The following is a 24,318-nucleotide window of genomic DNA, read 5'->3' on the forward strand; positions in this document are numbered from 1 at the left end:
TGAAATTGGCTTGGCCCGTCAGAAGGAATATTGTATACATAATAAATAAATAAATAAATAAATAAATAAATAAATAAATAAATAAAATGAAATTGGCTTGGCCCGTTGATAGGGCAAAACTTAGGTAGGTGGGGAAGACAGAGCTGAATTCTGGGAGGTAAAAACCAGAGCCAGAGAGACATCATGGGGCCGCCACAGGCAGTCGTGAGCTGCTTAATGTGGATGCTGGGAGTAGAGCCTGTGTCATTTTCTTTTTTTTTTTTTTTTTTTTTTTTTTTTTTTTTTTTTTTTTTCCTCATGGTTTATTTTTTTTATATTTGAAAATTTCCATCTCCTCCCCTCCTCCTCCCCCTTCCCTCCCCTCCTCCTCCCCCTTCCCTCCCCTCCTTCTCCCCCTGCTGAGCCATCCCTGCACCCTGAAATTCTCATTTTTCTGCAATGTTTTGAGTTACTATTGTCATCAGACTTCATATAACTGAATTGCGTTTCAATTAATGTGGGTTTTTTTTTTGTTTTTTTTTTTTTTAGTATTTACCAGACCATTGCCTCTTTTAGCCACAATTTTTTTAAGAGATGGATTTCAATTTCTTTTATATTTAATTTTGATATTTTCTATATTCCAGTAATGTGCATATCTGCCAAGTGATGATAACAAGTGGAGAAACAAGTGCATAACCAGTTGCAGTCTGGAAGCGCAAAGTCCAAGGTGAGTATAGGTGTTGTATCAGCTTCTCATAGACTCAAAGTTCGTGCTTGTATATTACAAAGTGTCTATTTGTTCTCTCATCTGAATGCCTTGTCAAATCTCCTGCCATTGGTGATCATCCGTCAGCCAATCTTTCATAAGACACTTTGTGGAAAAGAATGGAAATCATCTCACTTTGGGACTGCTTCCTAGGTATTTTCTTAAAAATATATTTTGTTTTATATTTATAGACTACTGTGACTGAAGGACATTTGAGATCATAGGTGAGAAACCCAAGTGAATAAAAACATAAATAGCTTTCAAGATTGTGATATATATTATTTTATATAAAGTACAACAAAATACTTCATAAATTAGGAATTTTCACAATTCCAGCTTTGTTTTTTTAAAGACTGCTTTTACCTTTTATGTATTTGCTGATTCCTTATGAATGTTAAAAGTGATTTGGTGTTCCTAAATGTACACCTTTTTGGAATGCTTTGAAGAGGCTGAAGCAGTCAATTATTCTGAGTAATTTATCAGTCAATGAATATTTGTCTTTCTGTTTATTTTTTCCTTTGATTTTTTTCAGCAACATCTGTTGTTTTTGTTTTTAGTGTGCAAGTATTTTACTTCCTGGCTATAAATATAGTCCTCCATATTCTAATTTGCAATATTAGAAATGAAATTGTTTGAATTTGTTTTCTGGGTAGTTCATTATTCATAAATATATATGAACTGATGTTTACATGTCAATCAGATTCAATATTCTTTTTTTCATGTTTGGAAAAATTTCATGTGTCTTCCTGAAAAATTGTTCTGGTTGTACTTTACTTAATATTCATAAAATAACTGATGTGAATGGGAAGTCTTGTTCATGGATTTAGATATAAATTATATTATCATAATTGAGGATGATATGATATGTGGAGGTATTATATACAGCTTTTCATATGTGTAAAATTAAAAACTTGAATCAAGATTTTGAAGAAAATTACACTCTCACCTTAATTTCAATATTATTCTCAATATCTAATACATAAAAAAAACCCAAACATGTATATATACATATGAATACCTAAGATAAATGTATAAATAAAATGTGCTATTTAAATGCAGTAGATTATCATTTAGCATCAAAGAAAGAATTTCTTCTCCTTTTTTTTGATGCCATAGATAAAATTAGAAGGCAATGTGCTAAGTGAAATAAATTGTTACAGGACAGATACTTCATGATTCCTCTATGATAGGTTCCTAAAACTGTCAAACTGGCAAGAAGCAAAGGATATATAAGAGTGACTACCAAGAGCAGGAGAGAAAGTTAAATGAGAGTTGCTGCATACTGTGTGGAAAGTCTGAGTTATTCAAGAATACCTTCTAGAGATCTGTTGTATTGTTCAGTGCCCGTAGACAATGTAGCATTGTGCAGTTAGATGTTTAAAAGGGATGAATCTCATGTTGTGTTCTTTCTATAAAATAATACACAAAATACACAAGAGCTCAAGGAAACCTCTCAAGGATGTGGAAGATTGTTTCTCAGTTGAATTGGTTATGCTGAACATGCCCAGATGTCTTTGTATACAATTAAACTTAAATATACATTGGGAGCTACAGTGTCATTGTATTACTCTGAACTTAAATTCTATCTCCATTTGTTTGCTTAGGTTGTGTCCCACTGTCCTTTCCATGCATCTGGACTTTAATATTCAGAAAACATGTGCATTTCTATAACTCTTTAACTGCTTTTTTAAACTCTAGTTCTTCATGGAGGAAAGAAAACTGGGACTCATAAATTGGCAACCTCCACATTATAATATCTATCCTTTTATTTTCCTTTAATCTTGTACCACACCTGACATACTGTTATCATTACTGTGACTTTTGTAACTGATAACATTACTGCTTCTACTTTCAGAGCTGAGTTAATAGACACAAATCTCAAAGAGATTATCATAAATAATACTGCTCGTGCTTGCTTGAGACTCTTCTTCATAAGTTACCAGAAACAGACTCACGCTTGAAAAAAATTTAAGACTTGAATTTGCTCTAACCTTCAGGACATTGCATTTCTTTTAAATCTCAAAATGCAGAAATGTATTAGAGTTTGATGTGCAAGTGATGGCATGCCTAATGTGTTATATGAGTACAGTGGCCTCTACTGCTCCCTGGACTGACATAAAAACAAAAAAAGATCCATCTCATTGGGACTGTTAAAACACAAATATTTTAATAAATAAGAATTATTGTGTAATAAAATTTATCATTACGTAAGAAATTGGGATAGCACTAAATGTCTTTGGAAACTTGCATTATTATTTTACTCTTTCTGTTTATTTTCCCTTTCCTTCTACAATTGTAATGGACTCCCTCGTTATTTCTTACAGGGATTCTAAAATCAAAGTCACCTTTAAGCATCCTTTTCTATGACATTGTTTTAAGAATATTTTTCAGTTCCTAACTGGAAGACCTACACATTGTACAGGAATTTACAAATATCACTTATATCTTGACCTTGATGCCTCCTCTCTGTACCTTGTCTCAAAAGCCAGCAGATGCTGCCAGTACCTTGGCCAAAGCTCTTTGGCACCAACTTTCATTGTGAAATGGAATGTCTCATTAGCTAGTTCTGTGATTCTGCTTGAGGAAGCCCTGTTGCCTCATGATCCTGTTTTTTTTTCCCCCGATTCATATTGGGAGTACCAAAAGTGTTTCTATCAATTAAGAGCACGATATTAGCAATGACTGGTGAGCACTGGTGAGTCCCTTTGTTCTCTTGCCTGTTAAGAGGGATGACTGGTCATCTGCACCACTCTAGCTTCTAGATGCAAGCACCGTTCTCCTTTTTGAGCCTGCATACTATTCCTCTCTTATATGAGGAGGAATCTTTCCTTTTGTTTACATCTTTGAAATAGTGTGAGCTTCTGGTCAAACCCAATAAAAATTTATTCTCCCATCCAAACCACAGTGACGTGGAAATGGTGCTGATGAATTACAGTAGTAGATGGTCTCATGCTGCTTAATGGATATTTATCTTTAGTGAATAACTGGATAATTCACAAATATTTAAATCCTAAATTGGTTTATAGCAAAATCTAACAGCAAAGAAACTGTTCCTATACTGGTTTCTAGAAAAAGCTAACCACAAAGAAACTCACCTGCTCTTTGCCTAATGTACTTAAATTTGGAAGTTTGGGTGAGAATAAATGCACCTAGTATGAAGTTAGATAATATTTGTTGCTGTCTTTAAATATATGTTCCACACATCTATCTTATTTCAGAATCCTTAGCATAGTGAAATTTGTATTATTATACATAATATTCTTGAAGAAGAAACAGAAGGTTCTTGAGATTAAATAGTGTACCTAAGGTGAAAACCTGACAGTATTGGTGGTGGAATTACAACTAACATGCATAAGAGGCCACAATCCTAAACATCATGTCTGAATGATAATGAGGGCTTTATTTCTAGGCAAGGGTTAAAGGTAAACTATAGTATATTTCAATTATTCTAAAACCATTTTTAAATCTATCATTAAATATAAGTGTGCCTGAAAGTACACTGTTGTTTTTCTAAGCCATCTTGGTGAGAGGATACACTAACAATGTACAAGTGTTTTCCCCTTTTTGTTTATTGGCATAAGGTCCTGAGCAATTGCACTTTCTGTTTAATTTTTTTCTAGTATTTTCCCTATGATTCTTAACTCTGTATAGTGGAACATATTAGTGAAATAATGATCTTTAAACATGGCTAATCTTCTCAGTAAAGTGTAGTACATTTTATTTAGGTAAACCTAAAAACTAAAGTCTTGCCAAAACAGAATCCAAATGACACAAAGAAAAGAGTAAACATTTAAATAGATGATAGAAGTCATGAGTTTTTCCTTGTTCTCAACAATATTGCTATGGAATAAATGGGTATGCACTGTTCCTATCTTGAGTAAGAACTTAGAATTTGCCCCAAGTGAAACAGGAAGCTATTTGAGGACTAGGAGGGAAGTAAATTTCATATGGTATGATGTCATATTTTAATGACATGAGTCTGGGTGCCAGTAGTAATCTACAAGAAGATGAAACAACTTGTTAGCAGTAAGGTGGAGAGTAGAAGTTTGTTTCTAGGCATTTTTTATCAGATGTATCACTTGCTGAAGGTAGATATTAATGTAAAGTAGAGGAGTCAATGAGAATACCAAGATGGCTGGTCTGAGATAGCATAGGCAATGGAAATTCCAAGTTCAAAGGGCTCTGGTAGAGAGCTGACTCTGGGTAGAGAGGTAGTCAGTTTTTCCTGTTAAATTTCCAGAGTTTGCTCTGGGAACTCATACTATCTGAAAGATTATACACAAAAACACTCATGTGTTGACTGTGCCTATGGTGTGTCTCTGGTGACAGTAGTTTCTTAAATATACTCTTCGCTTACACTCAATATTTCACTAAGACACCACCAATAGCCAATACATTATTTTATAATATTTAGGTGAATAGAACTGAATCATCTCAACTGGAAAACCCTTCATCTTTCTCAATGGGATAATATCCATTTTTCCTATAAGTTTCTTCACAAATCACCAAATTAACACAACTGCTACTTGCTTGCATAGTTCCAGGGATTGACTTAACAGGGGCTGAAAAGTAATGGAAAAAAAAAAGACAGATACACTGATCTATCAATCAGTCTATCTATCTATCTATCTATCTATCTATCTATCTATCTATCTATCTATCTATCTATCTATCATCTATCTATCTACCATCTATCTATCTATCTATATCTATCTATCTATCTATCTATCTATCATCTATCTATCTATCTATCATCTATCTATATCATCTATCTATCTATCTGTATTAAATAGTGTTGGTGGGCTGGATTATTAAATGGCAAAGACACAGCAGCCCTTGAAGCTTAGTGTATTTGTTATATACAGTTGAAAAGGATGTAGGTGAACAGGTGTTGCTACAAACAACTGAGAAAGGAGGCAAGTTCAGTTAATAATCATAGGAGCAGTCTCTGTAAGGAAGTAACCTTCAGGCCAAAATCTTTGGGGAGAGAAAATGAGCTTAGACATTGTCTGTGGACACTATCAACACTTACAGTGGATATGTAGAAGAATGTTTTGCCATTCCTCTGTTCTTCATCCAGAAAAGCCTTTGTCACTCTGTGTGTCTAAGGCATTGAGCCTTTCATGGCCAAGCCCATGCCAAATGATACACATCCATTCAGGCCTTCACTTGCTTCCTGCACACAACAATGTTTTTTGTATATGAATTCCCTTAATAGGCATTTACTCTACACCCATCGTGTGATCTAAAATCAACACTCATATTTCCAGTTCCCTAGCTGAGAGATACTAGTCATTAATTTTTAGAAAGGAAATCTTACTCATTCTCATTACGCATGGATCAAATGCATTAATGTAGGCTGACATTGCTTCCTCACAGAGAGCCATTCTGGCATCTTTAAAAAGAAAATGGGCCAAATGAACCTTAAGCTTCTCATTTTGATATGCTTAAAACTCAGCATGTAAATAGGGTTCCCGAGAGAAGCAGAGACACGCTTGCAAACAGATGTTTTCACAGGTAAATCATTGATTTTTAACCTTGAGGAGATGATAAAGCAATGTCAACTTCTTTTTTATCAGCAAGAGAGGGAAGTCATCCATCACCCTCAGGGGCTTATGATGCTTATAAATGAATAGTGGTGACAATGTCAGTGTGATACCTTTGATACAGTAAAGCCTTAGATCTCTTTGAGGCTGGAATCTTATGCTGAGAGACCAGCAGCAGTGTATTTATAGAGCACTCCTACAGCTGTGGATGCTAGCAGTATTCTCTAAGTATCTCCAAGCCCATTCAGTATGACATCAGCCCAAATTACAGCATTCATGGCAAACTTAGCCTAGCATACTTAACACGGAAAAAAATGTAAAGGTATTCTTTGTTATCTTTTGAAATAAAATTGTATTTAAGTATAGATGAACAGAAAAAAACCCTGAAGATGTATGAGCAGAACAAATAAAAAAGATATATAAACAGAGCATACAAATAAAAATATGTGTGGAAAGAACAAACAAGAATGGAGATGTGTGGACCAAGCATATAAACATAAGGATGTATGCACAGAAAAAATAAGCAATCAAATGGATAGCAACAATAAGGAAAATACAATTCTAATCTCATCTTCATAAGAAAATACCACCATCTCTTGTGAAGATTCTTCTGAACTGAGGACACAGTTTGTGTTTCTGTTATGTTATAAACTATTCACTCCTCTTTGCAGTAACAAATGCCATGATTCGTAGCTCTCTGAATGAGGCAGAAAGAATAAGAGCCACTAGAAGTTGATTTAAAACTATGCCTACTTACATAGTGACAGCAGTAGATTATCCTCAAACTCACAATCTTTCTTAACTGCTTTTAATTGATTTTTATTTATTTTATTGAGCTATACATTTTTCTCTGCTCCCCACTTCCTCTCCCCTCCCCTTTAATCCTCTCCCATGGTCCCCATGCTCCCAATTTACTCAGGAGATCTTATCTTTTTCTACTTCCCATGTAGATTAGATCCATGTATGTCTCTTTTAGGGTCCTCATTATTGTCTAGGTTCTCTGGGATTGTGATTTGTAGGCTGGTTTTCTTTGCTTTATGTTTAAAAGCCACTTATGAGTGAGTACATAAGATAATTGTTTTTCTGCGTTACTACTGTTACAGGTATGTATATAGCATACTGAGTTCCGTACACTAACACACATTTGAACAATTCTAAATGTGCTCTATTTTTAAATGTCTACTACCTCCATCTTAACCCTGTTTATGTTATTAGTCTACAGTGTTATGTGCTTTGTTAATACATATTACAGTATTAACAAAGGATAGTATTTCTTTTCAAGAGATAGAGTACTTTGGGTTTGTGGTACACATACAAGTCTGAGTAGTATATTCTGTGTGGGTAGATGCATTTGTAATGTTTTAATATTAAAAGAGCTTGTTTTACATTACAAATCATATAAACGACTTACACCATCAATGGCTCAAAAAGTTCTGCCCTCTGTTGTTTAGTATTCCATTATCTGAAAGCATCAGATTTCATTCTTTCTACTGTAAATAGGCAATTGTTTCCAATTTTTGTTTTTTCAAGGGAATATAAACACCATGATTCATGTCTATAATTACATTACATATCTATGACTTTGGAGAAAATAAAAAATCATAAAATTTCCTGTTTCAAGTCTCTCTCTATATATGTTTGTGTGTGTGTGTGTGTGTGTGTGTGTGTTATATGTGCTCTGCTTTAGAAAAAATAGCCAAATGTTTTCCATTTTCGCACACAGTGATGACACTTATTATTATTCAGCATCTTTGATGGTGATCTGGACTTTGTGTCATTTTAGGTTTTAATCAGTTTTATGTCTATGTGGTACTTTTACATGCAAATTTTAAATCTTTTCTTTTTATTAGTTATTAGTGTGTGAAGTATTGTGAAAGTGTGTTTATGTGCATGGGAATGTGTGTATGCAGAAGCCTGTGAAGTCTAGAGTGATACTGGTTGTCTTTCTCTATCACTCTAAACCCTGGTCTATGAGAAAAGGTTAGCATGATGTCTGAAGCTCTTCAGTTAATGTGCCTAACTGGTGAGCAAACTGCAAGAACCTACTGTTTTGTCTCCCTAACACCAGGGTTACAGAAGCACATCTCAATGCTGGTCTTTTCAATTGGCCCTGCGGATCAGAACCCAGGGGTGTCTGCTTGCTGGTCAGGTATTTTATAGACAAATGAGCCATTTCTACAGGTTCCTGCATACAGGGTTAATATTAATTTTTATTAGGAGGTTGGAAGTTATCTCATATTCTTATATCAATTGTCTATTTTAATTCCTTTTTCTGAGGCTCTTCTATGAGGTTTTTACAGTTTTTAAGTAATGTTGTATACCATTTTTCTTAACTTCTAGGTGATGTACGCAGTGCAGAGTTAGTTGATCTTGGTATCACAATTGCTTTCTTCTACTTCGTGGTCTTGCTTTTCTTTTAACACTGTCTTTGATTGAACAGTATTTTCATAATATTATTTTATAGAAGTTTTAATTGTAGTTACTACCTGTGGTATCCTGCAGTAAATTGCTTGCCTCAACAGATTATGAAGATATTTACCCCGCCCCATTTTTTAAACCAATCAATTTTATATATGATCCATTTGTAACTATCCCTTGCATATGGTCCAAGATAGGCATCAAAATTTCTTTCCTGCTTACATGGCTGGTCAACTGGCCAACGAGTATTTAATGAAAAGATTATTTCTTCACTTGAACTTAGTGTCATGGTAGTTAGAGTTCAAAAAACTCCATAGACTTGGGTCTCTGGTTGAATTACCTATTGTATCAATTTATTTATGTAGATAATTTGGATGAATTTATGAAACCATTCCAATAGCTACTGAAGAAGTAATCACTGGCAGTTTTATTATGTTCACCATTACTATTGTAGACATCCTCAAATGGAGGAGCACCATTCATATTGTCTGAAAAATTAGAACAGAAATATTAAACAGACAGATATTAAAATGGCAAGAATTAGAATGGGGCATATTATTTTGATGGCAAACACACACATGCACATACCTATGAACACCTGGATTTTGATAAAGAAGGCAAAAAGACCTGCTGGAAAAAAGACACTAGTTTCAGCAAATTGTGCTGGTCAAACTGATGGTAGCATGTGGAAAAATGCAAATATATTTATGATATTACCTGGTGTTGACAGACGTTTCTGTCTCACCCAGTACCATAGTCATTCAGTCCCAAAGAAACACACAGAGGTTTGCATTATTTATAAACTGGTTTTCCTATTAGCTCACACTTCATATTAACTAACTTTTACATCTTATATTAACCCATAATTCTTGTCTGTGCTAGCCATGTGGCTTAGTACCTTTCATCAGTGAGGCATTCTCCTCTTGTGTCCTCTGTGTCTGGGTGATGACTGCAGACTGATCCTTTCCTCTTCCCAGAAATCTCTTATTCTGTTTGGCCTGCCTATACTTCCTGCATGGTTACTGGCAAATTAGCATTTTATTAAAAAAATACAAGTGACAAATCTTTACAGGGTACAAGACCATTGTCCCATAGCACTCTGCCCGTTTTTCTTTTCAAAATAAGAACTCTGAATCTAATCTCCTTTATTTGCCTTTTTTTCTAACCATTACATATAAGAACTTTTAACCAACACTCTAAATAAAGACAAATATCCATAACCTATTTTATAGGAGTGTGGGTATAGTTTTCTAGGTTACTTCCTGCTGATTTGGGGGTGAAGTAATTTTAGAGGTTTACAAAGATTTTCAGGGGGTCTTGTTTGATAAAACAACATTAGTCTGTAAGGAGTCCACAGGTTCTCATCGCCTCTGGAAAAAAAAAACAGAACCTCTTTTCCAAAGCAACATATCCTTAGACCGAAATTTTAGTCAATACTCCTTTAAAATATATATGTTGGTTTAGCTTAGCAGCCCATACAATGAAATGTCTCTTAAAACTTAGCACATTCACAGTAAAAAAAAAAAAAAAATCAAAGAAAATACAATAGTATACATAATCCAGCCTCTCTATATTTTCCATAATTATCTGTCTTATTTTTCTTTACTCCTTTAATCTATGACTGTCTGTACTCTGCCTCTTTAAAGAGTTTGTTTTATTTTTATGAAAAACCATTTACTTCTTTTATAATGGTCTATATTCTTGTCTTCTCTCTCCAAGCCTATGTACATTTATCCAACACTATGACTTATCTAGAGGTCTTTTCCATCTGAAGTTGTCTTTATTGCATATCTGTAATAATATTTTTGATCAGGAACACTTTTTATATTAAAATGCTTGATGGGCATGGCTAGGACGAACTGCATGCTTACTCTGCTAAGTCGCTAAGTCCAACATGGCAAAGGCATGTTCACTGCCCTTGAGAGCCATTCTCTCCACCCCAAATCCAGGGTTGCAGTGGGTCTATTTCATCATTAAGCAATTTGTAACATGCTACTCATAGACCCCATTTAAGTTCACATCCTCCTGAAAGAATTAGAGTTCATGCTGACAGCACAAACCAGGAAGCTGCCATTTTGAAACTGTGTGGTTTTTATGCTGTTACTGCTGAATCAGGAAGACTTCTCTTAAAAGTGCTATGGTACCCCTGTTCGCCTCCAGCAAACAAAGCCCATTTTAAAAAAATGCTGGTTACTATGAAGCTGCACTAAACTCTGTATTTTTGTATCTAGAATTCCTTTCCAACCCCTCTCATGTTTTTTGTGGATTTAGCTGCCCTATGTTGGTACATCAATCTGTGGATGGAGACTGCTTGTTCATTTCCCAGCTGCCCAGACCTGAAATAATCACACTGAAACTATTTTAATTGCAACACTGTTTAGACAATGACTCTAGTGTATTCCTAATTAGCTCTTATATCTTAAATTAACCCATTTCTATGAATATGTGTATTGCCATGTGGTTGTGGCCTACCAGTAAGTTTCAGTCCAGCATCCGGCATCTGTCTACTGCAGCAGCTACATGGCATCTCACTGTCTCCACCTACTTTCTCCTCTTTCTCTGTTTGGAATTCCTGCTTTGTTCTATTCTGCTAAGCCACTGTCTGAAACAGCTTTATTCATTAACCAATAAAAGCAATACATATACAGAAGAACACCAACCTGGCACAAAACTCAACTTCAATTGGATCAAATAGCTTAACATAAAACCAGACACACTGAGCCAGTTAGAAGAGAAAGTGGGGTATAGTCTTGACCTTATAGGCACAGAAAAGATTTCTGAAGTGAACACTTAGTACAGGTGTAAGATCAATATTTAATAAATGGGACCTCATGAAACTGGAAAACTTCTGTATAACAAAGAACACCATAATTCAAATTGGCAGCTTACAGAATAGAAAAAAATGGTTGCAAATTATACATTAAATAGAAGCTTAATATCTAAGCTATATAAAGAACTCAAAAAAGTAGAATTCAATAAAATAAATATTCCAATGTTAAAAACTGGGATACATATCTGACCAGAAAATTCTCAAAGAAAGAAAGACAAATATCTGAGAATCACTTAAAGGAATATTTAACATCCTTAGCCATCAGGGAAATGCAAATTAACTACTTTGAGATTCTATCTTACACTCATCACAATGGCTAAGATCAATAAAAGTGACAGCTCCTTCTCCTGATAATGTGGGATAAAGGAATCTACTTACAGACTCAGCTATACCAATCTTGGACATGTAGCAATGAGAAACTCCAGCCTATTGCAGAGATACTTGCTCAACCATATTCATTACATTATTTGTAATATTGAGAAAATAGAAACCACCTAGATGTACCTCAACAGAAGACCTGATAAAGAACACATGTCATATTTGAACTCTGTCTCTTCAGTGAGAGTTTGTACAAGGCATCCCATGTGTCAGGACCTTGCTACTTTATTATCCCATCTCAATTGCAATTTATGATTAATGATATTTTGATTTCTCATGGAGTTTTTTCTTCATCTTGACTCCAGAACAGTGCTTCTCAACCTGTAGGTCCCAACTCCTTTAAAAAACCTGAATCTACAAAAATATTTACAGTATAATTCATAACAGCAGCAATATAAGAGTTTTGAAGTAGCACAAAAATGATTTTATGGTTGGGGGTCAGTAAAACATGAGAAACTGTTTTAAAGGATGGCAGCATTAGGAAGGTTGAGAATCTTGGCTAAACCCTGTGCATGCTGAAATCCTATATATGTATATACTATTTCTCAGTATTAAATGATGTCTCTCTGTTGTAGGTACTCCATAAGTATTCCTTCAGCAAGTGACCGAGAACAGTTTTTGTAACAACTAGCAAAATTAAGAAAGTAAGACACACATTTGGGACTATCTTTCATATGCAAATTCCTTGACAAGACTGAGTATCTCTGAATAGAATGGAATGAGAATATGCTGGTTTTGTACCTAATAACACAAGAGTGATTTTATTTCTGTGGGCCAGTTAATTTTTTTGCTAGTGTTTAATCATGAAAAAAGGTAAGAAACTTGAAGGATTTTAATTGCTAAAATGAATAAATTTCTTACATATCAATATTATTATCGGTGTCCAATCTTGGTTTCATTCGTTTGTTTTTTTTCTATGAACACATGTTTATTTGTTTCTTGGGTATGACATGAATTCAATGATAGTCACAAGAAAGAAAACATGGTTGAAAGAGACTTTGCCTGTCTATGGATGCAAAGAGATATGCACAAAGAATCTCAATCTCATGATAGTTGTTTGAATTGCACGTGAAGATTATTATTAGTTTAGATGTTTTCTAGAAGATTCACTTGTAAAGACTTTTTAGACATTTTATTGACACAAACAAACTGAGTCTAACTTCAGCAGACTGTCCTAATTCTACTATTTTATAGGTCACATCTCATCTATAGGAAACAAAGTAGCAGTAGAATTATTCTATTTTATATCATTGTCCTGTCAAGTGGTCATATTGATGCCTAACATACATACATAACCTGTGCTGATGGAGATGGAATTTTCTGAATTCATGTGTATTGCCTTGGTATCATTGGCTATTGGCTTTTGGTTTGATGTAGAACTTACCTTAGCTGTAGACAGTAAGGATTGACCTTATTGTGCAAAATGCATCCTGGTGGAAGTCACCGTGTAACTAGTGCCCCCGGAAGAGCCTTCAAAACAAGGAAAAGCTACATAGTGATAGCTGCCTGCTGCTTTTTCACTTCGTAGCAAATAACAAATGTGCACAATATCCTCAAGTTTAAAGACAGTGGCTCACAAGGAAGGTCAGTCTTAGAGTTCACTGGAGTACAAGAGGTAGCTGTCGTTGAGTGAAATCATTTCTGGGTTGCTTTCTCAGCTCTACTGGGAGCTCAACCACTGCCCGTGCTAACCTAGTAGCCATAATCAACAAAGCTACTCATATGCCGATGCATTATGGGCAGAGGAGGGGGAGTCCATTTTTTTTTCCTCTCTCTCACATACCACTCTATTGGGATCCTGAAAAGTCTTACTGAGCACTTTATTCAATCTAAATTTAAATAGAACTTTTCACCGGGTCCCAAGAGAGAAACAACAATGAATGAGATAACGGCAAGAGGAACTGCATGAAGGTAATGCTCCATATCATTTGGTTAATCTATTCTTGTTTATTAATTTATTACATGGAACAGTAAGTTTAATGGCTTTAACTTTGAAGTGGAAAAGAAGCCCCTGAAGTATACTTTCAAAAAATGGAATAATGACTTTAGGAAGATCTAGGACAAGGATTTCATCCCATATTTTAAATTATTTTTCAAGGCTTGCTTTAACCTTCGCCTTCAGATTTATCATTTTACATTAGCCAAAATAAACTACCACCATAAGAAACCATGTATTATTAAAATAAGAACAGTTTCCTATATTTATTAGTTTGGTCATAAACTGCTATTAGAAATAGCATACAGATGAGTTTGATATCCATAAAATCACTGAAACATAACATGACATTTACTACCTGTGGTATATAATTATACTCACACACTTTTAGATGCATTTATTTCTATCACTGAATCATAATTTCAGCAACTTGTACTGCATTTCTGAAGTGGGATTTTAGTTTTTTCATTTCTGTTTTACTCCAAAATTGGAAAGGATCATTTCAAGAAGAGATTGTTCAGTGAGAAAATATCTGTAGATAGAATCTGTGTCAAATTTTTAATTATTTAATTAATATTTTGAAATTTTGTTTCCTTATTCTTTACATGATTAAATCCAGCAAATTGTAGATAGTGGTTAATTGCAAATGTATTAATCTTTATATCAACCTCATGCTTTACACTGACTTTTAAATAAATGTAAGGTTGGGAGTAGTGATGTATGCCTTTAATTCCAGCACTAGGAAGGCAGGGGAAGGAGTATCTCAGTAAGTTAGAGGCCAGCCTGGTCTGCCTTGTGAACTCTCTCATATCCAGTACTACATCAATTGACCATATCCCCCCCCAAAAAAACAAAATAATAAAATAAATATAATAATAAAAATAATAATAAAATAAAACAAATGTAAAGCAGTGAAAACTTGTTTAAAATATGACATGAATGATTTGTTTCTTTTCACTATTCAAATGTGTTGTTTTCCTTTCGTGTGCATAGTATATGCTTATGTATGTTTTGGGGGGTGGGGCTGTACACATGGAAGCCAGCAAAGGAAGCTGAGTATCCTTCTCTATCATTCCGTTTCATTCCTTTGAGACAAAGCCTTTCACTGAAACTGGAACTACAGCCAGCTGCTCTGCATGATTATTTTGTCTCCCTGTCACTGCCAGTTACCCTTTCAGAAGTTAAGGGTTCATGGTTGCCAGGGATTTGAATTCTGGTCCTCCTATTTGGACAGGAATCTCCTTTACTCGCTGATTCACATCTCCAGCTCTCTCTTTGTCTTTCTGTATTTGTCCTATTTTTTTTTTACCTTATAGGCATAATACATATTAACATTAGCATATTCACAGTTTCCATCTCTTAAATGTATCAAGATATTCTATGATCTTTTCTAGTCTCCATTTTAAAATAACCTGTTAAGTCTGAATAAAGAGTACATGCTCGTGAGTTAGTTTAGTTAACCATTCAGTACTCAAATTCAAAGGCCCTTATGTTTTCCCATTTGTAGAAACTATACATTTTCTAGGGAATATTATATATTGTAATTTGAAAGGTCAAGACATTTTAAAAGCATCTACCCAATGAAAAGTGCATTGCATTATATAATATTGAGATTTTTGCATACTTTATCTGAAGTAAAATATAAATCTAAGGCTAGTAGCAGCCTGCACAGTTGAGGGAAAAGAACATTTACAAAGAAACATGCAAGTCAGTGGAGTTGCCTCTTGAATAATTTATAATGTGGAATGCTGTTTTTCTAAGCAAAAGCTCTCCACCTATAAAAAAAATCAGATCACATTTAAATATGAAATAGCATAACTTCTCAACACTTAATAATGTCTATACCTCAAATTATTAAACACAAATTTGCTTCAAGGAAAATATTCTCTAGCAAACATACAGTGAAAGCACACAAAGGCGTTATAAAGCTCTATAACAAATCAAGTTTCTTAGGGGTCCAACCTTTGCATGGTGGAAGCTGTGATATTAGGAAAGAATTCCATGACCTTTTCATGACCTCATTTTCACACATTCCAAAACTGCTTCATATCTCTGGTTTTAATTGTAACATCTTCTTTTTGAGTTAAGATAAAATATCTTGAATTTAAAATGACTGAAATACACTTAAGAAAATGCTCAAAATCTTTAGCCACCAGAGAAATACAAATCAAAACAACTCTTAGTAAGAATGTCCAAGATCACTGATGATAACTCATACTGGAGAGGATGTAGGGTAAAGGGAACACTCCTCCATTGCTGGTAGAAGTGTAAACTGATACAGCCGCTTTGGAAATCAGTATGGCAACTTCTCAGAAAATTAGGAAACAACCGTCCTCAAGACCTAGCAATTCCACTTTCTGGTGGTGTGGGAAGTCCCTCCATATATGTGATGATTTTATTGATTAATGAATAAAGAAGTTGCTTTGGCCTGTGTTAGGGTAGAATAGAGCTAAGCTGTCGGAGGGGGAACAAAATTGAATGCTGGGAGAAATAAGGCAGGGTCAGAGAGAAGCCATGTAGCCCTGCCAGAGACAGATGCTGCATGCCAGAGAGAACTTTACCCAGTTAGCAACAGCTATGTGGCGATACACAGATTAAGGGAGATGGGTTAATTTAAGGTATAAGAGTTATCCAGAAACACACTTAAGCTATTGGCTAAACAGTATTGCACTTGATACAGATTTCTTTGTGATTTTTTTCTGGAGTCTGGATGGGCAAAATACAAACAAGCAGACTCCCCTAACATTTGGGTATATATTCAAAGGATGCTCAATCATACCACAAGGAAATTTGCTCAGCTATGTTCATAGCAACATTATTTGTAATACCAAGAACCTGGAAACAACCTAAATGTCCCTCAACAACAACAAAAAAAATGGATAAAGAAGATACATTTATACAATGAGTACTACACAGCAGAAAACATTAATGACATCTTGAAATCTGTAGGCAAATAAATAGATCTAGAACACATCATATTGAGTGAGGTAACCCAGACCCAGAAAGACAAATATCATATGTACTTACTCATAATTGGCTTTTAGACACAAAGCAAAGAAAAACCAGCCTACAGTTCACAGTCCCAGAGAACCTAGACAACAAAGAGGACCCTATGAGAGATACACATGGACCTAATCTACATAGGAAGTAGAAAAAGAGAAGATCTCCTGAGTAAATTGGGAGCATGGGGATCATGGGAGAGGATAGAGGGAGTGGGAGGAAGGGAGGGGAGTGGAGAAACAGTATAGTTCAATAAAAATAATTTTAAAAAGTTAATGCTTCTTTAAGTGTCAATTATATATAAATAATTAATATTTGTTTTACAAATCTTACAGAATCCACCAAGGGCCGACACAAGGATAAAGACGATCATAGAAACTGAATACTATTGCTGTGTTGTCACCTGGAGGTAGATCTATCAGTGGTCTGTAGCTTTTCTCCTACTGCATGGTGAGGCAACTGTCCAAGTATCTTCTAGCTAGCAGGAGTTGCTGAAGCCTCAAGTATCATACAGTAAATGTACAGCTGAGAGATCTACTGGACTAATTCACAGAAAGTGGATATATATACTCCACTTGTGCTGGCCCATTTTATGCAGGGTTACAGGCTCATCTGTCCTTTGGATAAGTCACTATCAATTCTGTAAAAATCTTGTGAAATCATGGCATTGCTCCTTTCTATAGTATCCCAGCATGTGTAAACCACCTTTTTCTGTAGGGCAACGGGATCTCTCCCCCCTTACCCTCCTACCCCCAACCCTCCAACCCCCGACACCATGAAGTCATGGTGTAAAAAGAATTCTGTCAAGCCTTTGTTCTCACAGCCAAAATCTACATAAAATAGTCACCCACAGTTTCTTTACTGACAGAAGTCACTGTTAAGAAAGGAGCCTCATACAGGAGGCAGTGTGTCTGCTCTAACAGCAGACTCAGGTGTAATCCCCTGCCTTCTGCTCAGACTTAACAGTCTACTGATATTCTGTATTACCCTTTACCTTGGTTTCAACTAACATACGACCATAGCACAGGAAATTAACTGTTTATGCAGGAAAAGGGCCTGAGTTACTAAAACTAGCTACAGAGAGAAAAATTCTCACTTGGGCACCCTCTTGTCATCAAAAGCAGGTCCCCAGAAAAGATCCCCTTTATCTCAACCAGCTAGATGCTAATGCAAATCAAACCCGCAGGTCAGTATAGATACCAAGGCTGTGCTCCCAGCAGGAGGGGAACTTCACAACCACACTCCCTCTGAAACATTAGGTGCCTTCTTACCGGATCTACCCTGTTTCCTGTGACTGAAAATGCATGCTTGATAATATTGTTTCTGCCTATGAGATTGTTAACTTCTCTGTATGCCTATATAAAGTTAAGCTTTGTGGAGATCACCCCTTTTTTCTTACCCTTACCTTTTTTGTCCCTTTATGCCTTACGTCCTTATGCTCATCTTTCCCTTAAGGAATAAAAAACTTGCAGAAAAATGTGCCTAAGTCAGTTTGTTCCCCCCTCAGATCCAGTTCCCAAGACGATCTTTGTTTATCTTAGAAGTCCTATTCTGACCTCTGAGAGAGTGCTGAGGCTGGTACTCAGTAGCTCTCCATAAAGATATATATATATATATATATATATATATATATATATATATATATATATATATATATATATATTCATTTAAGATTTTACTCATCCTGTGGAACTAACTCAATGACACACAAAAAATAAAGTATGCATATTACTATGTTATGTGCATATATGTCCACACAGATCATACATACATTTATGTGCTTCATTATGATATTTCAAACCATGTATACATTGTGCTAGGATCTCTCATCAAGAACATTGACATACCCATCACTTCAATTTTCTATTTTCTTTCTGTTGGGAGCATGTATCAAAAATCATTCAAGTTAATCAAATTCCAACTCTGTCTATGTTAACTGTTCAGTTCCATCATCTCTCATGCTCCTCAGACTCTGCTAAATCTATTTCACTTTATCTTTAGGAGCTGAATACTTCATTTGAATAGTTAAGGATAGAGTTTTGCCTCTCCAGTAATAAAAGCCCTACATGTTGTTTTTAAAAAAAATGTGCTGGATCCATCTTAGACCAAGAGAAACCAACTCAGACTCCAGCAATGTGAGCAGAAAAATAGCCAGCTCTGGTGACAGCCACATTCTTTCCTAACTACACTGTGCAGACAGCTATTACTCTGGGGCTTGCCAACTGCTCCTAGTCTCATTATGAAGATAATTTCATTTTGTGTGCTGTGTTGTAACATATTTCAGTCCCTGCTTTTGTTAATATTGACTTTCAAGTATTGGACACTTCTCTTGCTTGACACTGAATGCTTACCTTCCCTAATCATTTGGAAGAGCTGTGACTCTGATTGCACCTTCAGAATCCCAACTGTAGAGATTAGACAACTCGATGTTGTTTTAAATGGTACTTTAACCAAAGTTTCTGCACATCAGAACTGTAAGCTCAAAACAATAAAATGTACTCATTCACAGGGTATAATGAGTCAAAATCATGATTTTTGGAAACATGGAAGACATTTTACAAAGATAAGGTTTAACATTTAATGAACTTTCATAAGCCAACATAAAATACTGAATACAAGGAGACAATCACAAAGAATACTTAACTAAATTCTCTCTCTTTCTCTCTGTATCTCTCTCTGTCTATCTCTTTCTCTCTCTCTTCTCTCTCTCTCTCTCACACACACATCAGTGACAACTATATAAAATAAAGAGATATATTTTGTTTCATATAAATTATTTAAACACATATGTTATACATTATCAGGATAACGGGCACAATTTATAATACACAGCAATTCAGAGTAGACTGTATATTTTATGTATACATATGTACTTTATAACAGTATTTTTATTTCATGTGGAAAATGCATAGCAATTTAAAAATGGCTAGTTCTACAGTACTCATAGGGCTCTATTAAACCAAGTTAGTTCATAAGATCACAGTGTAGCATTGTGTCTGAGTTGATGGGTTGCAGGTGGCCCTCTTCTTCCTAGTTTTTTTTTCACTTTTCAGTTTTAAGTGTACAATAAATTTACTATTTAATAGGCAATATAAAATGCTTCTATTTCAAAAGAAGAATAGCTTTGTTTATGTTGTTCTTTTTCTTTTCTACAATTCAGAAGAAATATCTATAAGAGAATAACATTATACTGCATAGTGTTTTACCATCCCTCTCACTTTAAATAGCAAGGAACATGTACGAACTAATGATGTTATCTTATTTTAATGGTTTTAAACTTTGATGTTTTATTGGTAAATGATTTATTTTGCTATAACAATATTTAGCTGCTGCCAGCTTCATTTCTAGACAATGGTGCCTGAGGGAGCTGTATTGGTAGGAAGTAACCATCTCATTATCTCTTCATTTTTCTTCTCTTCTCTCATATGTATTCAGATCTTAATGGTGGAAAGTAGGGATTTGTATCTGTATTATGTGAAATGCAGCGTACAAGTATGCGGGGTTGAATGTAGCAGTAGAGATACAAACTGCACAGCCACTAAACAGTAATAAGTGGATGGGGTAGTGAACACTGTAATCCCAATATTTAGATGTTTAAGAGGGTCATTGATTCAAGTGATACTGGCTACATACTGCATACTGAGACAATGTCTCCAAAAGAAAAAAGAAAGAACAGGGAAAGTAAGAGAAAAGGAAAGAAGGAAAAAAAATGAAGGAATAGAGAAAAAAGGGAGAAGTGTTAGAAGTTAAATGACCAGAAAGTTTGAATGACATTTTAAGTCCACAAAACTGAAAGTTTCACTAGAACATTTTTCTGTATATATGCAGGAGGTAAAGAAAAATCGCTATAGCCATTTTTCTTAAACTGATGTTCATAAAGATGTGCGCACACGTGTGTGTGTGTATGTGTGTGTGTGTGTGTGTGTGTGTGCTCATTGATTCTGAAGTTATACACTAAATGCCTTTGTAATTTTTTTTATGGTGACACAGTTTTAGGTAAAATGATTCAAAATTGAGCTGGGTGGTGGTGGTGGTGGTGCATGCCTTTAATCCCAGCACTCGGGAGGCAGAGGCAGGCTGATCCTATGAGTTTGAGGACAGCCTGGTCTAAAAAAGCTAGGTCCAGGACAGGCACTAAAGGTACACAAAGAAACCCTATGTCAAAAAAACCATAATAATAAAATAATAATAATAATAATAATAATAATAATTCAAAAATTAATTGAATTAAAAGAACCTATTGGATATCTTTATGATCTATGGATATTAATATTTGGAGAGTTATTTATTGCACTTTATCATAACATGGTACATATCCAGACAAATTACAGGCATAAAGTTCTAAATGGTTTGCCCAATTAGAATGGTCCATCATTGGTGCACAAATCAATGTTCCAACCTGTAGCTGACTGAGTGCAAGCTGTCAATATGACCTATTGAAATTCTTTCATAGAGTTCCTAAGGATTTTCTCAACATGAGTGAAATCAAAAGTCTGACTTAGACATTGATAAGACAAATTTGAAAATTTTTGCTGGTAAAGTGACCTGCTTGCCTCCAAAAGGTTGACAGGAATTTATATGATGCTTATTAGGTTCTAGGTTTGGAGTTCTTCCATGACTAGACGATTCTCCTAGAGGTATAGGAATGTTTAGGCCAATAATTTATGTTGAAATTGGAGTTTATTAAGCACAATCGATGTGACATGAATGGGGACACACATTTATATACAAGATAAGCAGGATAGATACTTTCTTTGTCTACTTTGTGTAGAAACAGTTTCAAAACTAGTTGAAACACCATATTGCTGTGTCATCTTTCTGACTAGAGGTTTTATTCTAGGTGATATGATTTTCTTATCCACTTTAGAGGCTTTTTTCTTTTCCAAACATGAAATGAGAGCTGTCATGTTAACTGTCATTGCTGTTGTCTGAGGGAACTTCAAAATGCTTGGTATTTGTAAAAATAAAACTGATAGTGTGGAGTTGATTCATGATTCTAAAGAGAGACCTCTGTTTACTTCTCTTAAGTGTATGAAATACACAAAGACATTCTTGAGGTCACTAATGATGTATGTATCATTAGTATATATTTTCTTCAAAAGCAACCTTTTAAAAATGCCTCAAATACTGATGACTCTTTATTGACTGACGACTCTTTATTAGAATTGAGAGATTCTAATCAAATGGTTTTGTCTTCCTAAAGTCAAATCTGAAAATATTACTTACCACAATGGGCTGTTGTTCCACAACACTTAAAAATGTGTTCAAGCTAAGTCCTTTTCATTTTTTTTAAATATTTATTTATTACGTATACAATATTCTGTCTGTGTGTATGCCTGCATGCCAGAAGAGGGCACAAGACCCCATTACAGATGGTTGTGAGCCACCACGTGGTTGCTGGGAATTGAACTCAGGACCTTTGGAAGAGCAGGCAGTGCTCTTAACCTCTGAGCCATCTCTCCAGCCCCCAGTCCTTTTCATTTTTAATCAATCAAAATTTTACTCTGAAGAAGGGAAAAGATTTTTTTTCAATGCACACAAAGCATAAACAGGAAACAAAAAAAAATGCTTTAGACAATACTCAAAGGGGTTATTTCTCATTATTGTTGGCATCTTTCTTTTTATTGAGACAGGCCACAAGCATATCTACACTTGATCAGTTGACAGATCAGCAATTCTATTAACATGAAAACTAACCTTGGGAATGTTTAGAAGGAAAAGGTTGTTCGTTGATTTATTATGCCATTTTATCCTTGTGCCATCATTTCCGTCTTAGCTATTCAGGCTATGCTAAGTGGAAACATCTAACATTTTTAATAAATTGGGTTCATTCAAACCAAATACTAACCAGAAGCATTTTAGAAGTCTTCTTATTAAAGTAAATTGAATCAAGATCGTCCAGGTCTGCTCAATAATACAGAGAAAGACATCACGAACAGAATTCAGCAACAGTCAGAGATAACAAACTATGCTGTCATTTCTTTTTAGTGCCAGCCAAGATCTGGCTGGGGAATTACAGAAACATTTGTTTTTAGTTTGTGACACTGCACACTAGTTATTTTGCATCTTGATGAAAAGTCATTGAGTGAGACATCGCTTATTTCTATGATTATATAAAGTTATTTTGAAAATAATTTATTCATAAAGCCATGCTTAATATCTATTTAATCCAAAATATGTTACTTATTCAAGAGTGAAAAACAAGGTTTTCAAAATGCCCTGACACATTTCTTTTTGTGCTGTATATTTTGAATTTCATGATCTTCTTTACTTCGTGCTAAGTCTTGCTAATAAATTATCAAAATATAGAGAATGCTAAATCAAAAATTTCTATCCTTTTCATACACACTATCAAACCCATTTGAAAATCACCTTCTGTAATACAAATAAGGAGTGATATATATTTGTCTAAGGTTTTACTCATTTTTTGGAATTAACTCAATGACACACAAAAATAAAGCATGCATATAGCTATGTTATGTGCATAAATATGTCCACATGCATTGTACATTTATGTTCTTCATTATGATATTTCAACCCATGCATACATTGTGCTAGAATCTTTCATCAAGCACATCGACATATCCATCTCTTCAATTTTCTATTTTTCTCTCCTTTGGGAACATCTATCAAAAATCATTCAAGTTAATCAAATTCCAACTCTGTCTTTGTTAGCTGTTCTGGTTCCATCATCTCTCATGCTCCGCTAACATCTATTTCACTCTATCTTTAAGGGCTGAACTCTTCATTTGAATAGTTAAGGATAGAGTTTTGCCTCTCCAGGAATACATACATACATGTTGTTAAAGAAATGTGCTGGATCCATCTGAGACTAAAAGAAACCAACTCAGACTTCAGCAATGTGAGCAGGAGAAGAACAGCCAGCTCCAGTGGGAAAAAAATAGATGTTAAAATGCTAATATTTGATAAACCTTGACAGAAAACTACTTTAAAATCTCAACAATGCTCCATTTACTATTAGTTTTACTTCTAAATATTATGAAAACTCATTCTATACCGAAGTATGTTTCTCTTATACAAACAACAGTAGTTTAGAAACTTTACTTCTTGTGCTCATCAATGAGATGGTAAATATGGTTTTGTAATAGCATTCTTTCAAAAATGGGTTGCTTACTAATATTAAGCTTAGAATCCAAGGAAAAGTCTTAAGAAATATTATGAAGATCTTGGGTCACACAGACAAAAAAAATGACCAATTGCGTAGTTCCATTTTCAACTGAATGAAACTCTATAAAACCAGATCATTTTCTAAATCCAAATAAAAGTGGTTAATCTCAGAAATGAGGTCAACCAGAGAGGGTGGCAAAGCTTAAGTAGATGTTACAAAGAAAAATAAACAAGAGCAAAATATAAGTTGTGATTTTATCACTAGTCACTAAAAGTGAAGACTCTGAATATATTTATTTATTTACTCGCTGAAAGTTCACTGAGTCTTTTCTTTAGT

Source organism: Arvicola amphibius, chromosome 12 (assembly GCF_903992535.2).
Source record: "Arvicola amphibius chromosome 12, mArvAmp1.2, whole genome shotgun sequence".
Taxonomy (NCBI): Eukaryota; Metazoa; Chordata; class Mammalia; order Rodentia; family Cricetidae; genus Arvicola; species Arvicola amphibius.